This window comes from Lagopus leucura, unplaced genomic scaffold (assembly GCF_019238085.1).
Source record: "Lagopus leucura isolate 7727_CA_CO unplaced genomic scaffold, USGS_WTPT01 Super-Scaffold_73, whole genome shotgun sequence".
Lineage (NCBI taxonomy): Eukaryota > Metazoa > Chordata > Aves > Galliformes > Phasianidae > Lagopus > Lagopus leucura.
The window spans coordinates 72,897,553-72,917,144 of record NW_024962252.1 but is presented as its reverse complement, the minus strand read 5'-3'; the positions used below and the strand labels follow the sequence as shown (position 1 = coordinate 72,917,144).

General features: G+C 50.3%; 1 long non-coding RNA gene across 1 annotated transcript in view; it reads right to left on the bottom strand.

Annotated features, from left to right (window-relative positions):
- Positions 1-2,667: 2,667 nt before the first annotated feature.
- Positions 2,668-19,592, bottom strand: part of LOC122194251 — a 40,557-nt gene continuing 23,632 nt past the window's right edge. Inside the window, exons 3-4 of the long non-coding RNA XR_006183082.1 lie at positions 15,525-15,681; positions 2,668-4,683 (exon numbers count right to left, since the gene is read on the bottom strand). This is a non-coding gene — a long non-coding RNA (uncharacterized LOC122194251). The remainder of the gene's footprint in view (positions 4,684-15,524; positions 15,682-19,592) is intronic.

Here is a 19,592-nt window from a genome sequence, read left to right as displayed (position 1 = left end):
CCAAGGTGTTATGCCAAGGAAGTTCCATCAAGGAAGGCACCCTGGCAGGACATCCTGTCACCCATGGAAGACCCCAGTCAGCCACTGCTTGATTGTACGCAAACTTCGATCTCCATGCAGAGCTTTGGATCTGCCATATTTACTTCAGGAAGGCATAGTTTTCTAGGTTTCTTTCCTTCCCCAGGTACCATTCTTAGAAATAGAAGGTAAGGTAAGGTAACGTAAGGTAAAGTAAGGTAAGGTAAGTTAAGGAAGGTAATTCTGGTAATTCCCAGAATCCCCATACAAAGAGCTTCAAATTTGGTCTTGTATTTGTGGCACCTGAAGTTTCCTCACAGAGCTGTAGCTGTTCAGGGATATAGACTAGCTGACTGTAAGCCTGCTTCCCTCTGCAGTGCCTGTTCCTCCTTGAGCACGTGTCCCAACTCTTGTGAAAGACCCCAAGGGAGCCTAGGACATGAAGGATCCATGTCGGTTACAACATGAAGATGTTCAAGTGATTGTCCTAGAGCGTTTGCTGCCCTGCAGACAATGCAGCATGGGCAGTTATGATATTCTGTCCTATGCAGACCCAATCACCTTTGGGACTTTCAGCAGTGGGAATGTCGTCTAGGCTGGCATGAACTTGGCACAGGTTGGATGAAGGTGAGAGGTCTGGGAAGATAAGGGACCTTGACAATCTGGCAGGTCTGGTGTTTTCCCTCTGTGAAATGATACGAAGAAAAAATGTCCACACCCACATGACAGATTTCATCTCCAAGGTACCGCACTCTAGTTGTAGTGGGAGCACACAGTGGGGAAAGTAGGCACAACCAGCCCACTGCTCAACTCACCAGCATCTGATTTTTCCCTCCAGAAAAGCACGTAAAGACTGTCTGCACTGGACTGCTTAGGTTGTTGAGTTGGAAGAGGGTTTAATAACAGAGCTGAATTGTTTTGGATGTGAGGGTAGGCTTGGCTGGGAGGAGGGCGTGGGGAATTCGTTGGACCTACTGTGACCTCTACTGGCTTGGTCTGAAATTGGTGTGCTGGTTGGCCAGATCTCGCCAGAGCACAGTGGGAAGCTGGTCCCCTTGCTGCAGAGCTCCCAGCAGCTCCCATACTTCAGACCCTGAGGTTCTCTGTCCCTGGTACAGGCTTCAGTCTCATTCTTGATGTAAATGTAAGGCAGCTGTTCCACTTATTTCCAGTAGTATTTGCAGGGAAAATTAGGGCACCCAAGGCTTTCGGTACCTCTATGCTCCAAGTACCAAATTATTTGCTATGATCTCTGTGCATGACCACAGAAAGACCTCATTCACAGAAATTGATTGAGTTTAAAAAAGAATATCCTTTGAGTTTAAAAAAAAAATTCTTCTGAAACAAAAATCTGTGTGCCTTTGTAACACATCAACTCACAAACAACAGGAGTAGCAAAATCAAAGGCATGGAAAACCTCAGTGCAGGAGGCAGAGCAAATGGACATCACAGCTGCTAGGTGAAGCACTGTGCTGCACCCTCCAACTCTGGGGCCTCCAGAAGAAGCTGCCGTATCACTTCTGTTTTGCTCTGGGATTTGATCTTTTCTGTGCAGCGAGAGAGCAGGAAGGTTTCTTTTTTAAAGGAAATTGGAGCTTCCAGATTAATCCTGTGTTTTTATGAATGCCCAGGTCTTAATCCAAGCCTGGAGTTTGGACTGTTTTAAATAGATGTTGTGTGACATTTTGGAGCTAGTTGCATTTAATTGCTGGCCTAGAGTCTGTTACCACAGCTTGTATGAAATGATAGATTAAAGTTTGATGAAAAACACTAAGACACTCTCACCCACATATTGCTCTTCATCCATAAAGAAATACAGGGGTAGAGAGAGAGGCAAAATCATTAGCAAGCCAGTTGGGTTCTGAACCTTACTTGGAAAATCAAAACCAGAGATTCATTGGTGGTGACATATAAGTGTCACAAACTGCTCCCATAAAAGGCATCACAGAACTAGTTTTGATGGAGCGTTCGTGTCTTTCCTATGCAAGCTACTGCCTTTCCAGCAGCACAAATGCATCTTGCAAGCAGAGCTTCTCCAGCAGTTTCGTGTCTCCAGCACAGTCCCTCCTGCAGCACTGAGCCAGACAGAGTGGCTTATACAGCTTCAATGGGGTTTGCACTCATTTGACCTTTTTTGTAATCCAAATACCCTTCATCCCAGTAAGCACACCTTCTTCTGGGCTGTTTGTTCCTGCTAAACAAGGGAAAGATTCTCACCAGTGCTGCAATATGTACTGAACAAACACTGTGTCATGATTTAAGAATAAAATCTGGTGACATGAAATACAGACATTTCCAGCCTCCTAGAAGGCATTCCTGGGTTACGGAGATATCTTTGGAAAAGCTGAGGCACACTGGCACATGACACAATGCATCCTTATCAGCCAACCTTTGTCTCGACCTGTCAGACTGCTTCTCTCCCATATGACATAGTGTATTGGCTGGTGTACTCAATAGTACCGTGATGCTTTAGCAAGAGCCCAGCCTTTCTTTATCAAAGGGGACTGCCTGTGTAGAAGAGAGGAAGTGGCTGGTATACCTCCTGACCCTCTGATAGCTGACATTGCCCCAGCAAAAACCAGTGATAAAAAGGAACTGATGATGGTGAAAATCACAAGGCAGAAAGCTACACATTTTCCTTTACCACTGCGTTTTTTATTGCCACACCACCCAAAAGATTCAAGCTCTGATTTTTTGCCCCACACTACAATGCTGACATACATTTGCCAAGGACCGAGATCTGCCCCAAGCCCCACAGGAGCTGAGACAGCCAGATGAATGAACAGGCATGGAGTGAAGAAATGAGAAAGGGAGCTCCTAAAGATGTGTAATGTCCCATCCCTGGGGCTGAATTCTCCTACACAAGCCAAACTTTTTCCTTTTAGCTTGCAAGAAAAATTGTGCTGTTGAAGGAGTTATGATTGCAGCTGTGGGAAAAGCTGCTGTGCGATATCAGTCCTGACGTCGCTGAATGCAAAGCCCTGTGAGTTCATGTGTCAGGGTGGAGTCAGGCAAGATAACTGGAGGAGAAAGAGACTCCAACGCTTTCAAAACAAGAGACTCAACAACAGGCTAGGAGTGACTGCACAGGAAGGCAGTTGCGGGCTTTGCTGAATCCCTAAAGCTGGAAAGTTCCTTTCAGTGTCCGTATAAATATTTCTGTAAGTTATTTTTAAGCGTGTGTTTTGAAACTGAAATATATTTAGACCAGTTAGATGAAAATGTGGTTTACAGACTGCTTCTTTAGAAATTTCCCACGCTGGGAAGCCTGCTTGTCCCATGCCCAGGCTGCCCGGTCCTATGGGCACCTCTGGGTCAGAAGTAGGGGCTCCCCTCCAGACTAGGCAGCCAGAGTGCAGCCCCAGGGCCAGCACAGGAGTGCCAGTAGCCTGGGTGATTGTTGGCCCCTGCATGTGAGAGTGGGGTAAGATGTGATGCAGCACATGAGGAAGGCCTAAGAGGAAATCCTGGATCTGGAGAAAGCAAACCTTCTCCTTCCTGTGAGCCACAGCCAAACAACTTTCCCAGGGCACAGCAGGGGTCACGACGGCCATCTCTTCCCAATGCAACACGGAGCTGGGATCCTCGTCACATGTGGTCTGATCCCACAGCACTTGCTGAGGAACCAGGATGTTGTTTTGGCCAAGTTCCAGGCTGGCCAGCACTGTTTCATAGAAGCTACAGATGAAAAAAGTTCAATAGCGCAGTCCCTCTGCCCAGTGGATGGAAATGGCACTCATATTTCCCACCAGGGATGGTAGCATGCCGTGCTCTGCCTATTTCCTCCCCTGAAGGAGCTTTGATGGATGGGGAACCTCTTTTCCTTGCTTACCCCAAGCCATTCTGCAGTGCTGCTGTATGCATGGAACAGTTTTCTGTCCCATGCCAGGGAACACTATTTTGCAGTGATGTCCTCCTACCTGCACTTAAGGCTGAAGGAGAAACACATTTATTTATGCTTTAGTTCACATAAAATAATGCTGGGAATGGCACCGTGTAGAAAAATGTCTTTTCTTCCGTATTGTTTTCGTGCTTTTTGCATTATCCATCCATCTTGCAAGCAATATTCTCAAAAGGTTTCCCAGTGGATTTCAGCCGGCTGGGTTGATTTAGGAAAAACCTTTTGAAGATCCTCCGCTGCAGCCTGCACAGTTGGATTGCTTTTCGGGGGAGTTCTGGGAAGTGCACATCCAGCAAAACCTCTTTCCAGGACTCTGATTTTCTTTTCCAGCTTTTATAGATAGTCCAGCTGGAACAGCAGAAAGATGTATGCTATAGTTTAGAAATTTGACCTAGTTCCTTTAATCCGTGCTAGCCACAGGAGCTCTCAGAGGGCTCAGCATCAGTGCACAGCCTCACCAGATCACTTATAACACAGGCTTTAAAGAAACAGCTTCATGCAAGAGTAAAAACATCCTTTGATCCCTGTTAAAAATGCCTGTTAAAAATGTTGGAAAAAAAAAGGGGCAGGGGGAACTTTGCGCTTATGAAGCAGCAAAATTCAAATAAGTTTGGTTTCTTCTGCACATAAATGAAAGCTAAGTGTTCTGCAATGCAGCCATCAGAGCAGGGGAATTCCAGAAAATGGAGTGAGAGATGTATCGGGTAAATATAAATGCAGGATTCACAGCAGCTGACCCAATGGCAGAACACCAATCAAGCAAGCTGTTGAAATAGAAGACAGAACTTACAGTAAGGCCCAATTCCCTCCTTGCTCCCCTGCACATCCCCAATGCATCGTTCCCCAATGGGCAGGCTGCCATCTGTGGAAAGGCTGCTGCAGGGGGTGGCGAGACTGCAAAACTGTTCTTAAACCCCAAAGCAAAGCAAAAAAAGGAAAAGCGTTCCCCACCCCAATTGCTACATTGCTGTCCTTCAAGGTCCAAAGCCACCTCTCTGAACACCACTTCTCCCAAAGTCATCAGCCAAGCAGTTTGGCGTTTCTTTTTTTTTTTCCCATAACACAGAAAAAGGGCTTCATTTCTATGCTTTCCTTTTTTTTCTGAGTGAAGGACTATTGGCTGTAATAGAGGAAGGGGGGAATAAGAACCCCACTTCTGGGGTTTCCTATTCTCATTGTAAGCAGAGGTGTTTATAACCTGTATTCCCAGCTTCCTTGGAGTCTGGTCTCTTTGCAAGCTGTTTGTGTCCTAGGATGATAGGTGCCACACAAAAAGTCGGAGGAGGAGCAAACCTGCTCTCCTAGTTGAAGCCAACGACAACATTTCTTATCCTAAATCACCCTCATCTTTTCCCTTTCTCATTATAGAAGCGCTTTCCCAGGCTCCCAGCCATTCTCAATAGCAGTGCCCCAGCCCCCTCTGTTTCTTTTTTACCAGGGCTGTAGACTATATTCCCTTCCCACGAGAAAATGCCATTATAACATTAGCTACTTTTTTTTTCTCCTCCAATCCCACTCCCATTTCTGTTTTCTTTTGACCCACACTGGGAAGAGCTATCCAGCCAGCCCTGCCCACCGACACCGTGCCTCCTGGCCAAACAGCTGCAGCTCGTCCAAAACATGGTCCTGCAGAGGGAGAACCAACTGGACTGGCTCCTTGCTATCCATGATACTCCAGCTCCAGTAACACTGAGCTTTGGCCATCATTGATCAAATGTGGCCCATATGCACTGGCCCTCCCTCAAATTCCCCACATCTCCTCCCTGGGTTTGGTTTTATTTCTCTGGAACTCAGAGGCCAGATGTTCCCACCACCCTCCTCACTCCTCCATCACAGCAGGAAGAACAGCTCATGGCCTAGTTGCTGCTGTTGGAAATGGCTTCTTGATTCATGAGTTGGATGCATCTTGCAAAGCATCCCAGCAGCAGCAGTGTGCTCGCCCTTTTGCTTTGATCAGCCCTGTTATGGAGAACAGGGTACAAAAAGGACATTTGTTAAGATCAGCTATAAAAATGTAAGAAGTTGCCAGTGCACACTCTGTGCCAAAATTTCTCTTCACCCAGCACTGTTCTGTGTGAGGATATTTTGGCAAGGGAGTTTTGTTTTGCTGGCTTTTAGGCAATGGGAATTTTGCTTTTGTTTTCTAGAATTCACATGCAGCTTGAAGGGTTTTTCCAGAACAAAATCCATCCCACGTTCTAGCAGGCCAAGTGGCACTCCGGCTGTACAAAAGCAGAAATATAACTATAATTAAGAATAATCTGAATAATGAGCTCATTCAGGACAGGACAGGTAGGCAGAAAAACAGACAAGTATCAGTCAGGCGTACAAACCCTCCTGCCTTTTAGTACCCAAAATGGAGCTGCAGTTGGCTACAGGCCTCTGGCAGCCCGATGCCCACGCCTGTCGCACACCACTGCCCAGCTGCTGTGTTTGCCCTGACACCCCCTGTGCACAGCCGGACCCCCACCTCACCCTTAGTCAAAGGGTCCTTTCTTATTCCTCCATCACCTCCCCATTTCCACGCGTTGCTGGCATTCAAGGCAAATATTTCTCCCACCCTCGACCAGCTCTTCCCCCCCCTCCTTGCTTTATGGAGGCCCCTTTATCAGGCAAGGCCATGGCGAGCCAGGCAAACATTACCTCAGGGGCACTGTGAATCGGGGCTAGGGGTGTGAATAGGTCCCACACATTCCCTCCAGCTTCTTCCCTTTCCTATAGCAACCACGTCGGGAGCCGGCAGGTCACACAGCCCCTCCGTTGTGCAGCCGGGGGCCAGGGGGGCCGAGGTTTTGCCGCCCGTCTGGGAGCAGGCTGCAGGATGGGGGTGGCTTCCCAAATTGCATGGGACGGCACAGTGGCACTGTGCAAGGGGCAGCAGTGGGATGCCAGGAAGAGAAGGTGTGTGGAGATGTTTCCATCACTTCCTAGTATCACTGCAGCAGTCCTGGGAAGAAACTCTAAGAGCAGACCTGTCTTAAATAAACTAAAATAACATTAACAGGGTAGTCTTCCTTCTTGGAAGCAAGATGAGATCCTGTCTATCCAGGGTACCAGAGCAGATCTTCTGACTGAAGGCCTCCAGAAGAAGAAAAACAACCACAGGGTGTTGGTCAGTGCTCAGCTGAACACGAGCCAGCAGTGTGCCCAGGTGGCCAAGAAGGTCAAAGGCACCCTGGCTTTTATCAAAAATAATGCTACAGCAGGAGCAGGGAGGTGATCGTCCCTCTGTACTCAGCTCTGGTGAGGCACACCTCAAGTACTGTGTTCAGTTCTGGGCCCCTCACTACAAGAAAGGGACCCCAGAGAGCATCCAGAGAAAGGTAACAAAGCTATGAAGGGTATGGATCACAAGTCTTATGGGGATTGATTAAGGGAGATGAGATTATTCAGTCTGGAGAAGAGGAGGCTCAGGGGAGACCTAATCACTCTCTACAACTCCACGAAAAGAGGTTGTGAGGAGGAGGGGGTCAGCCTCTTCTCCCAAGTAACTTTGATAGGATGAGAGATAACAGCCTCAAGTTGTGCCAGGGGAGGTTCAGGTTGGATATTAGGAAGAATTTCTTCTCAGAAAGAGCGGTGATGCAGTGACACAGCTGCCCGGGGAGGTGGTGCAGTCACCATCCCTGGAGGTGTTCAACAGCCGTGTGGAAGTTGCAGTGAGGGACATGGTCAGTGGGCATGTGGGGATGGATTGGTGTTTGGACCAGATGAGCTTAGAGATCTTTTCCAACCTTAATGGTTCTATAGCATTAGATAGACTTCCCACAACTGGTGGCATATGCAGGTGAGCTCGGTGCAGTCTCCTCCTCTATCACACCCAGGAGTGGCAGGGTTTGCTGCTTTGCCACTGCCAGAGCAGCCACTCCTGGAGCTGATAAGGCACTGAGCTGCCCTTGCAGGTATTCCTGCAGGGTCTTACCAGTACCATGGCAGCAGTGCTTGCTCTTATGTTACAGTTTGGGCCACATTTACTGTACTCCTGTACTCCATCCTCTGCTCTGAGACACTTCCCAGGAGCCATTTCAGTCACAGGGACAGCAGACCCCTGGCAGAGAATGGCCATGGAGGAGTGCAGTGCTCACAGTGGGATCAGCTGAGCCCATCAGAGAGCTTTCAATCTAAAAACAGAGACATTAAACATTGATTTGTATTCCAGGATGGGAAGTAGGATGAGTTTATAGACATATAAACATGAAAGACAATCTACTCGGGCATCATCAGCTCTTTCTGGGTGATGCAAGTCTATGCCTCTCCAAAAACATCACAGGAAGGAACTCCATCCTTAGGTTGCTCGCTCCAGCATTAGTTGGATAGTTTTTCCTACTATCATATCTCAGACATTCTCAGATTCTTACACGTGCTCAGCCTCATACCAGCTGGAGCTTTTTCAGGACCTGTGGCTTTACTCCTAAGTATAAAGGGAAACTGTCCATTTGAATTCTTCTGTTTCCAAAATGAGTGTGTTGTGGTTACTTTACCAACATTTTTTTTATGTCACGGTAGTAGTCAGGCCCTAGGAATTGTTCAGATAGAGAGGAAAGCGTGGTCTTCCCAAAACCCCACCACATGATTCATGGAGCAGTAGGCTGCTGACAAAAGGTGGGTAGCAGGGAGCTGATCACCGGGAAAGCGATAGTGATAGTGACTAATATCCTGACAGCCAGGAGCCGTTTTGGCTCCTCTACCCACGGCTGAGACCCTCCATCACTCTTGTGGTTTCACAGTCATATATTCCACTTTCTAAAAAAGCCTTTGCTCTCCCTCAAAAGCTTGTGCAAGGCCCACCCAAACAACGGAAGAAACTCATTGACCAAAGGAAAACTGATTGCACCCGAAGCGCTGACACACGCACCGCACACCCAGCCAGAAGCTGAGCCTGAGTGTTTTTCTCCACTCTTGGACTCTTGGGAACTTCACAGCTCAGCAGCAGGATGGAAATAACAGAGAGAAAGGTGTGTTTTTGTGTGCATGAGTGGATAGAAACCTTTGAACAAGTTCCTCCGTCCTCTATCAGTTGAGTGAGAGAATGGGGTTTGTCCAGAGATCTTCTGGGATGAAGATAAAATATCTGCCACCTTCTGCTTGTTCAAAGATGGCCAATTCCCTTTTTGTTGTACATAGCCCTCTGGGTCTACACCCCGTCCACTTTTCTGACAAGGAGCCAGCCTCTGTCCCACAGCCCAGTGCCTATGGTCATGACAAGCACACAGCAAGGCCTGTACCTGCCAAGTGATGCAGAAAACTAGTCCTGCAGCCATGCGGCACAGGCACTGCTGGCCATGGTGCAGGGAAGAGGCTGGGGGATGGCAAGGAGCAGGCTGTCAGCCATAAGAATATGTGGAGCCCATAACCTTCTCCCCATGGGCTCCAGAGGGCTTCAGGAAAGACGGATCATGAGAAGGAATGGGCCCTGTGCCAATGATGTGTCCTGGCAGACCCCTGGCTGAGGACTGTCATTCCAGCTCCACAGGATGATGGGATAGGGTATGGCACAGGCATGCTGAGTTATCAGGTGTTATGTCAGGTATAAGACAGAAGTTTGACATAGAAATACCCTCTGGCCTCACTTGAACTCACTCCAGAGCCAGGTGCTGCTCCAACACAGAGTCATCACACAGGGTGTCACAACCAGGACCACTTGCATCCCTGGGGAAGGGTCTGTGCTGGTTCCCAACCTCTGACAAGCCATCAGCATCAAGGGAGACTGACAGTTTCAGTATGCAGAGCCATACGCACTCCTTCCTCCTGACTCTGGGGAAGAAAACCAGGTGCTGCCTGGCAGCAGGATGTGCTTTTTGGGATTGGGATCTTCACCAAGCTGGCCAGTTTGGTACACAGGCCCCACTGCATTCACAGTGCAGCAGGGAGAGCATGCTTTTGACGTGTCCCTAGTCTCAGCCTCAGAGGCTGCTCACTGTGCTTCCATCCTCTGCACACAGAAAGCAAATCCCTCCTCATCAGTTTCCCCCTGGGAGCCAGGGCTAACTACTCATTCACCTGGGGTAATGGGAAAAGAAAGTTGCTGATGGCTGTGTAGGCATCAGCCTCATGCTTCCTGGTGGGAAGAAGGCTAACACAGCTCATGAGTAAAATGTGCAGCTTAATTAAAGTTAAAGACAAGCAGGAGAATGGCATAGAAGCATTTGCCCAAAGGCCACTTATTCGGCCACCCCCATGCATGCAAAGCCTCAGTTTGAGGCATCTGTACCTCTGCAGGGACACATCCTCTGCTCCCAGGCTGTGGGCAGAGCCCTCTCATTCCAGCTACCTCCTGCCCCCAGCCCTGCAATTGCCTGTGAATTAGGAGCTATTCTCGCTAGTTCTTTGGCAACACAGAAGTTCCCAGAAAAGGCACTTTCCCCCCCCAGTCCCCCCCAGAAAAAGAAAAAAAAGGCCCTTCCTGCTAACAGGAACCTTCAGCAGGGCACCCACCTTTGTCTTCTTGCCCCACTGCCATGTACCCTCAGCACCAAGTACGGTGGATGGCATTTGCAGAACATCTCCTTAAGAAGGAAAGGCAATAGGAAGGTGGCCCAGCTACCATAGTGGGAAATGCAGTGGTCTGCGAGCAATTGGCCACAAATTGAAGTGGTTTATTTCTGGTAACTCAGCCACAGCAGCTTCCAGTAATGCTCATAAAGCTCCTTTCCGCTTGAGAGATGGTGGCTTCCAGGGGCCATCACAGCTAACTCTCCAGTCTGGCTTTCCTTAAAGCATGCCGGTGGATGCCTGAAATCAATGAGGGAGCTGAGGCTGCCTAAGATCCCTCATGGGAGACACCAAAGATTTCCCAACAGAACCCAGGAGGCACTTCTACAACTCTGAGTAGTAGCAAGCAAACCTCAGATGGTCTGGCCACCGTCCACATATTTAGAAAAGAAAGGGGAAGGATGGCTAATAAAGACTACCTGTCCTTGTCATTCCTCAGATCTGCCTCATCTAAACAGAGATTCCCAAAGACCCACTCTGAGCAGACTGCTCACATCACCTCAGTCCCACCAAGCCCAAGATTAGGCAGCGTCAGCTAAGAACAGTTGCGTCTTTTCCTTATATCTGCTCTAGACTTAATGATGTTTTGCATGTGCACTGCCCCATGGGGAAGCTGTGATGTTGCCTAGAAGACGTCTCTCTGGGGAGCTGCAGGAACAAAACTACAGAACATCAAAGCCCAATCTTGCCCAGAGCTGTGGTACAACAAGATGACGTGGCTTCATGCTATAAAAATGCCACCAGGGCCACACCAAGGTGGAGCAATAGAAGCTGAAGTCATGGTCGAGGCAGCTACCACAAACCGTTCTCTCATTGTGCCAGATCTCATCACCGATCATCAGATCACAGCAGACTGCACAGGGTTTCTCCTGACCACATGGGTCCAGTTCCTCACTGCTGTCTTTGGCCCCGGTCAAGGACACTTTGGATCTTGGCACTAAGTGGCTAAACAGCACCACCTGGGGCACATGATGGAGCATCTGGCAAACGCTGCTTGTTGGTTATTAAAGGTGTGACATACATCCTGCACTTTAGTGTTCGGCTGGGTTCCAGGGTTGCACAACAATCCCTGTTATCTGCCTGGAGTTTGGCACCTTGGCATGTCAGCCTGTGCCCCCTTCACCAAAGACTGAAAGATGTGACACAGTAAAGTTTCTCTGCGTTTCCCTACCCCGTTCATTCCAGGACCACACTGACCTTTTTTCCCCCACCTCAAGCTACTGGCAAGGCTACAGTGCTCCCTTGCTTGAGTTCACTTGCTTTTCAAGTGACTCTCTCTTTTTCTTCCTTTCCTCTTCATTTTGAGGCTCAGAGCTAATCACAAGGCTCTGATGAGGAAGGTAGCACCAGCACAGGGAAAGATGGAGCAGTGAGGAAAGTCAAAGACCCTGCTCATGCCAAGCATCCTCAATGGCAGCTTCCAGCCCAGGGTACCCTGTGGCTGTAGCAGGGAGAGAAGGAAGCTCATTCACAGCTGACATGGAAATTGTGGAAATCAGCATAGAGCACATCCTTACGCTGTCCAATTCTGGGCTGTCTTTGGGGCAGTCATTTTGAATGCTGAACTTGTCTCTGAATTCCCTGCCAAGTTTCAGTCATGGGGATGAATAGAGAGAGAAATACATACAGTGAAAGGAGAGCAAGGCAAGGGGAGGGGAGATATGTTATCTTCAGCATGTCAACTGGGGAGAGAAGTGCCCGAGCACTGGAAGGCAAGCAAAGCAATATGTGCTAGCATGAGGCTTTTCTTCAAAGCCAGCCAGGGACAACACTGGACAAGAATCTGAGGTGCTAAAGCAAGGGCAAAGAGCTCCTGTAGGGAAGGCAGAAGAAGAAGGCAATAAGGTGCATCAGAATTTTTTAGCACCTTCCTCCTCACAGAGCTCCAGCAAGCAGGAATACCAAGAAGCCTTTCAGCTCCAGAAAAGTCAGTTGAGGACTGAGAGCCAGCAGAGATCGAACATATGCCATTTCTATGTCCACTACTTACCCTGGGCTGGGATCCTCTCTGCCTGCTAGGGCTGGTCCCTTGGTGGGACCCCACCACCTTTCCTGCTCATGCCCTCCACATCTGCCTTCCCTGGCACTGCTGCCCTCTCCCTGTATCAGTGTGGGCTTCCAATGAATGAACCTTGAATGCACTGTGTCCTCTGGCAGCGACAGAATTGTTCTCAGCTGTGCTGGAGGTGGCCTCCTCAGGCCAAGTATCTCTGTCACATTGGCATCTTGCCAGCCCAGGACTCAAGTGCAGCCCAGCCTAGGCTCCCCCAGACCTGGTCACCTCCCTGCAGACCCACAGCACTGCTGCAGCCTCAGTGCTAGCAGCAGGGCAGGGAGAGCTTTCTGGGGGGAAAAGGGGAAAAAAAAATGCAGAAGCTGGCAGAAAGAGATGAGCTGGTGTCATCTGCCGTGTCACCTCTTTGTGAAGGCTTGGCTTCCTTTACGTTCAGTTCCACAAACAACAGCAAATAGTGAGCATTAATATTAATACTGGTGCTTTGATTATCGTTACTAACAACATAGTTGATCTACTTGAGGACTGGAGGAAAGCCTCTTAGCAGATCCAGTACAGTCAAAGAGAGAATGAAATGCTCCCCCTGCCCTGCACAATGCACAAGGAGAGCTGTGCTCTCGCTGTTCCCCTGATTTTATTCAACCCGTGGTGCAAGGCTCCTCTCCACAACATGCCAAAGTGCCTCAGTCCCCGTGCACAGGGCCAAGCCCTTGTGGCAGCGCTGAGTTGGCCAGAGAGCTGAGCCAGCGGCTGGCGAGAGGAAATGAATCCCCAGGCCCCTCAGCCACAATGCCGTTAGAAGCTAACGGGGGAAGTTTATTAAAAAATAATAGCAGCGATAAAAAGGAGGCAAGGAAGCCGCCTTGGAAGCCGTTCAACCACGAGGCCCCTTCAAATGCAAACACCCGCCAGCCTCCCCTGGCTGCACAGCACTACGGGCCGCAGCCATCGGCTCTGCTGAGGTCCAGCGCCAGATCACTTCTGATCAAAACCAGCCCCCACCAGCACTGCTGGGAATGAAACACATCCCCTCACCGCCTTCTGCCAGCACTGGTTCCAGCCTGGCCAGCGATGAATGAAAGCATTTCACAGAAGCTGCCAGTGCCGCTTCCCAGCAGTTTTCCTCCCTGCAGCTGGGGATTCCCCAGCGCCTGCCTGAGGCTTGCCCAGTGCCCGCTCCCTGCAAGGCAGCAGTGGGACCCTCCCAGCCTTCCATCCATACTTTTTTTCACTTTGTTTACAAACAAAGCACAATCTGAGGCTCAGGGTGCAGCTTGGGGCTCCCCCAGATATCACAGGAATCTGATCTGACATTCCCCGAGGAACATGCACCTTGTGATGCTATTTCCTGTGCTCTCCTTTCCCCACGTCCCCTTCAGCAACACCACCGGAAAGGGTGACACCTCCAACACCCCTCTAGCCCATCTTCCAGCTGAGGAGCCAGAGTGTGACCAAGACCCACGAGGGCCTCCCACAGGAGCAAAGTACAGTGCTCAGTTTTCATTACACTTACAGCACATCACCCTATAGCAAAGCTCTCCATGCAGGAGAGAGTTCAGCACATCCCAGTGTAGGGGCAGTACATTAAGCTGGGGCTTCTGGGGCTCAGAATGTCTCAGAGCAGAGCCATGGCTGCAGCTGGGCCACCATCAGTGTACTGGGTTTGGCTGGGACCTGCTTGACAAGATGACACTGGAGACTGTCCTGCAGCTCATTAAAGCACACTCTCACACTGAGCCCAACATGCTCAGGCCAGATCAACCTTTGGGAGCTCTAGTGAGGTGCTCCAGGTGGAACCTCTGGAGGGGCTCATGAGCATGAATTGTTCCCACAATGATCAGACCCCCACACATCTCGCTGTGAGCACAGCCAATGCGAGGGCAGAGCATACCAGCTCAGGTGCCCCATGCATGTAACCATCTTCATCTCGCTGGTCCTGGAGGAGAAGCTACACCAAAAACTACCAGCTAATGCTCACCCAGCAGATTTCCCCTCCCGCATGCAGCTCTCTCTGCCCTGAAGAAGGTGGGCCTGAAGCATAACCCTCACCTCCGAGTGCAAGATTCTTCCCTCAGGCAGGCGCGGGCTCTTTGGAAGATCACCATTAGATGCAGGTGAGACCGGATTAGCCCTCACCATCTGCCAGCTCTGGCCACCCGCATCCATTAGGAGCTTCCTCCCTCCCCAGAGGGCTTTCCAGACCTCCCTGAAAGCTTGCCAGGGATGCTGAGGCAGCACCAGAGGTGGCAAGAGCTCCATCCGACAGCCTATGACATACTAATCCTGGGATTAACTGGAGTTCAGGGGTTAATTACAAAGGTGTGGAGAGGGAGGGGGAGAGAAGAGGGGCCACAGAAAGACCCAAAATAACTCTTCCATCTAAGAAACAAGCCTGGACCCAAGCTGATGCATTTTTAGAAAGACATCATGAAGAAGGCGATGCTCTGGGAAGATATGTTCTCTCACCTGAGGCTGGAGGGATCATCCCAACTTGGTCACCCTGATTCCTGACCCATCTTTGGTTAGCCACCAAGCAGCTCCCAGAGCACAGTTTGCAAAGCTGATACAGCCTTCCCACAGAAGTGTGAGAACTAAACCCATTGGAAACCGTGCGTGGCTCCAGCACAACCCAGGCCAAGCAGGAACATGAAGTGGGGGCACAAGGAGTAAATACCTCAGTGGGAGGGCGGCAGGATTTACGAATCTTCCCACCCAGACTGATTTCAGACACTCCTGCAGTGCAGAGAGGCACCATGCAGGGAGACCTGAATAGGCTCCCAGGCTGGAAGCTGCATAAACACTTCAACCTCAATTCATTATCAGAAAACATCACTAATTCACTCCAGCACAACCATCCTAAGTGTGGTTGTCTGGATTCCAGGCCACAAAGCAGCTATATCCACAGGACACTACTCTGCATTAAGTAGTTGTATGCAAAGAGAGATGCCCGGGTGCTCCGCAGGGCAATTCCTGCACAACCCACTGAGACCTGCTGACCCCAAGAGGGATGATGAGGTCTCCCCTAAGCAGGAATTCCACAGGACATCAGAGGAGATGATGCCAGCACGCCACCAGCTTTCTGGCACGCCCTTCTCCTACCCCATCACCGCCATGTCCCCAAGGATTCCATCGGAGGTGTCACCAGTCAGGAACTGCGGCATACAAGTACACATCTGGAAGGAGTTAGATGACGAGAGCCTCTGCCAGCTGTCTTCATTTAGATTTGTTCATACTTGGAAGCGCTGTGCAGCGTGATCTGTAAAATAAAAAGTTACACTGATTGACATGAGCTGAGGGTTTCCTCCGAGACACTCCCTGCCCCCATCAGCTCCGCCTGGGAAGCCAGCATTAACGCTTATTACATCCTGGACGCCGGCAGCGTACAGCAGAGGAGGCCATGCAAAAACAACGAGGGCGCAGCAGTTAACCATCGCCTCTCTTCCTGCTAGAGCGCAGCCAGCCCCAGCACGGGTAGGGCATCTGAGGGAATATTCCTCTGCCTAACACCAGGGCAGCCCTAGTGATACGCCAGGGGGACCCCACTGGGAAGCCAGGACCCGTCCCTGGGAGATCTACCCCCTGCTGGGTGCAGCAGCACAGGAGGTCCTGGGGGTTGCTGGGCTCCCAGTTCTTCCCCTAAGGGACAGAGAAGACACAAACCTTGTCACGACCACAGCTTAGGCATCCCTTACCCTGAGTTTAACTTAAACGTTTGCAATACCGCTGAGCTCAGGAAGGGCTGCAGAGCTCACCAGGAAACAGATGGGAAACACCAGGAAACAGCACAGAGAACCTCCTGTTTCTATTACTTACACGCATTTCTCACCTGAAGCTATTTCTACAGCTTTGCCTCTGGGTATAGGAGAGATTTGACAAAGGCTGAAGCCAGACAAAAGAGTCTACCAAGAAAGCAGTGTCTAAGCTGTCACTGATTCTTAATGGGTTTGTCAACGCATTGGGATCAGCTGCTCCCAATCTGATAATCTCAGTCCCACACACAGAGCCAGGGGCTGCTGGGAAAACAACTGATCCATTTCAGGATCCCTGGGGTTGAATCCTTCCCTTGAAAAATGAAGAAAGAATAGGACAGAAGCTATCAACCGCTGAGATGGAGCTCTACATCCCAAGCAAAAGGATGCTGCTTTGCCAAAAGGCAGGCGGGGTGATGGGGAGGAGTGATGATGGAAGTGTACGTACTGCATGACAGCACTGTACCTATGCAGAGCCTCCCTCTGCTTCTACAGGGCACATGCGATCAGCTCAAAAGCAGCACAGAGTGCTTGCATCAGAGCCTGTGCTATAGCCTCATCTGTGTGACACACAATCTCCCAACAGGGCTGCCAACGCTGGGCCCCAGCCAAGAGCTTGCATTCTGAGGGACATGTCTTCAATTAAAGTCTTTTCTTCCCCATTTTGTTTAAAATTGGGGTTGAGCTGCTTCTAAACAGATGTGTTGGGGAAGCCAAAATATTTGCCTTTCTGCTGGCTGCTTGTTTGGCATCCACACGTGGCCATTGCCAAAGTACTTGTCCCTCCCACTCGCTTGGAGTGAGAGGCACCCTCCCTGTGCTCACTCAGAGGGCCAAACGCATACAGTTCCACGTTTCTCCAATGTCTTACCTGCAGTCCAGGCAGTTGCCATGATTGTTGGGTGATGCAGATAAGATACACCGCACGCAGGGAGCAGCAACCCAGGACATCTGTCCATGTGCTCACTACAGCGACCAGCCCTCAAAATGCAGCAAAACACCCCAGGAACTTCCCACCTGCTCAGGGACATTCTAGAAGAATGGCTGCTCTACCAGCCCCCTGCTGTGGTTACCACTGTGTGCTTCCTAAGCCCATAGCTGTGTTAGCAGCGCTACCAGCAGCCAAGGTTGGAGATGGGGAAGATCAAGGTGACCACCAGTGAGAGAAGCAGGGGCTCAGTGCACCTCCGTCACTCATTCTGGCTCATCTTAGCACGTCTCAGAGACTACTTCCAGCTGCAAAGAAGTTTCTCTGCGTGCAAACTCCTGTGCCCTGCACAAGGAAATCCCACCACAGGAACCTGACCCCCGTGACGCAGAGGACAGACAGCCGGAGGGGCCGTTTATGTGCAGTCTGTGATGAGGGCTTGCAGGCGCACCGCTTGCCGTGCGGGGCCGGGCTGTGCAGCGTGCAGACACCCCGTGACTCAGAACATCCTCACCAGCATGGCATCCAGCCCAGGCTGCAGCTGGGGAGCCTGTCTGCATCAGGACAGGATGCAGGGGAAGCCCCTGCTGGTCTCACCCTCTCCTTTGGAGGCACCACAACCCCCGTGCTCCGCCCCCCTCATTGGTGCAGACACAGATCCTTTTGGGCAGGCAGAAAGCCACAGCCACTTTTGGAGTCAGGAATGGGGCTGTCTCGCCAGACATCTCGTTTCAGCTCTTCAGCATGCTCTTGCCACCTGCAGAGTTAAACTCAAGCTCCTGCTCACATGAGTGCTCTCAGCAAGGCTCCCCGAGCCCGACACGCCAGCTTGACCCTGCAGCAAGCTAATAACCTGTGGAGAGGGCATTAAACCAACTTTTACGCTTGGGAGCCAGATTCGGCCCCACTCAGTCACGCACCTGAACACCCATCCATGATGCAGACAACCATTGTTGCCAGGGCTTTCAGGCTATAAATGCTCCTGGCACATCCCCTGGCCAAGTCTGAGAGGCCACAGTGGGAGGCTCATGTTTTAGCCATTGCTTTTGCTAAGTAATAACCTGGTGGGAAGAAATACTGGCACTGGCTCATCCCAACCCCAACTGAACCACCCGTGTCTCCTTACACCATTTCTTCCTCTCCCAGGCCCCTGTTCTCTCACTTGTCACTGCCTGGGTCTGAGTGTTCAGGAAGGACCTGGATCTCTTAAGGCCAAAACAATCCAGTAAGGTTAATCCCTAGGTCCCACCATCAGCTCTTTGATCCTGCTCAGGAGCTTGCTCTTCCTGGAGGCTTCTGTCCCACATATCTCCCAGAAGCCTACTGCTCAGCAACAGAATAGGAGGATCAGGAGCTGACCTGGAAACATATCTTTTGCAGTAGTTTCACAGTTCGAACTCATGTGCTTCTAAGATTCACTTGGTCTCTGTAGGCTTCAGTGCTTCTGTCTGCTACTTCACTGAAGCATGACCCAGGCTTAGTTGCACTTGTTCTACAGCAGCAGACCTGAGCTGACAAGATACCACAGTGCTCAGAAGTAAGAGAATTAGCTTCAATAACAGTTTAAATGTCAAATTCCCGTATGGGTCTGACTTGCAGTGTCCCCCAGATGGAGGCCTGCTCTGGACTTAACATTCAGGTTCTCATACATCTTGAAGCTTCTTGGAGCACCTTGCAGCCCAAACACTCAGCATACTGGGACCTGCATTTCACAGCAGAGAAATACAAACAATGAAATGGGGCTCAGTGGTCAGGAAGAAGGTGCACAACGTGGGTGAAGATGTCCCCATAACTCCCTACCCATTCCCTTCACCAAGGTCCTTCCTCCACTCCTTTGTCCATTAAAGGTCAAGGACAGAGGACATCAGCATAGCAGCCCTAGTCACAGTATAAGATCCTAGTTACATCCTGTAGGCCCCTCACTACTCAATCCAAAAGAAACAGCTTTCCACCACAGCTCACAGGAACATGGCTGGGATCCATTTATTAACCAGGTTCAGGTTCTTCCTCTCCAGTGCTCCCTGTCCGACACATCAGGAGATCAGAAACTCTCCCTTGCTGTCTGGCCCTCAAGCAAATCATGCGAGTGCAAAAGGAGTGAGATATAAAGGTGCAAAAAATCTGCTGATCCCACGGCCAACCCACCACTAACTCCTTCGAAGGGTGGGCCCTTGGAGAAAGGACAGATAGCACACAATAACCTCAGTTTCTTCCCTGAGCTTAGATCACTGTAGACTCTCTCTTGAAGGGCCAACAAATACACAATCACGTTGTGAATGTGATCCACTGTAGCACATCTGTGACCCACCTGCACACAGGTGGCAGCACTGACAGCATTCTGAGCATCCCAAAGGAGAGGAATTACCAGCCCATGTGTGCTGCACAGGCTACCCCTCTGGCTCTGAACAAGGACTCAGGGTTTCCCTCCCAGCTTTTCAGGTGGGATGTGGATGGTTCCCCAAAGGCAGGGCCCTTGAGAGGGTCCCTTCT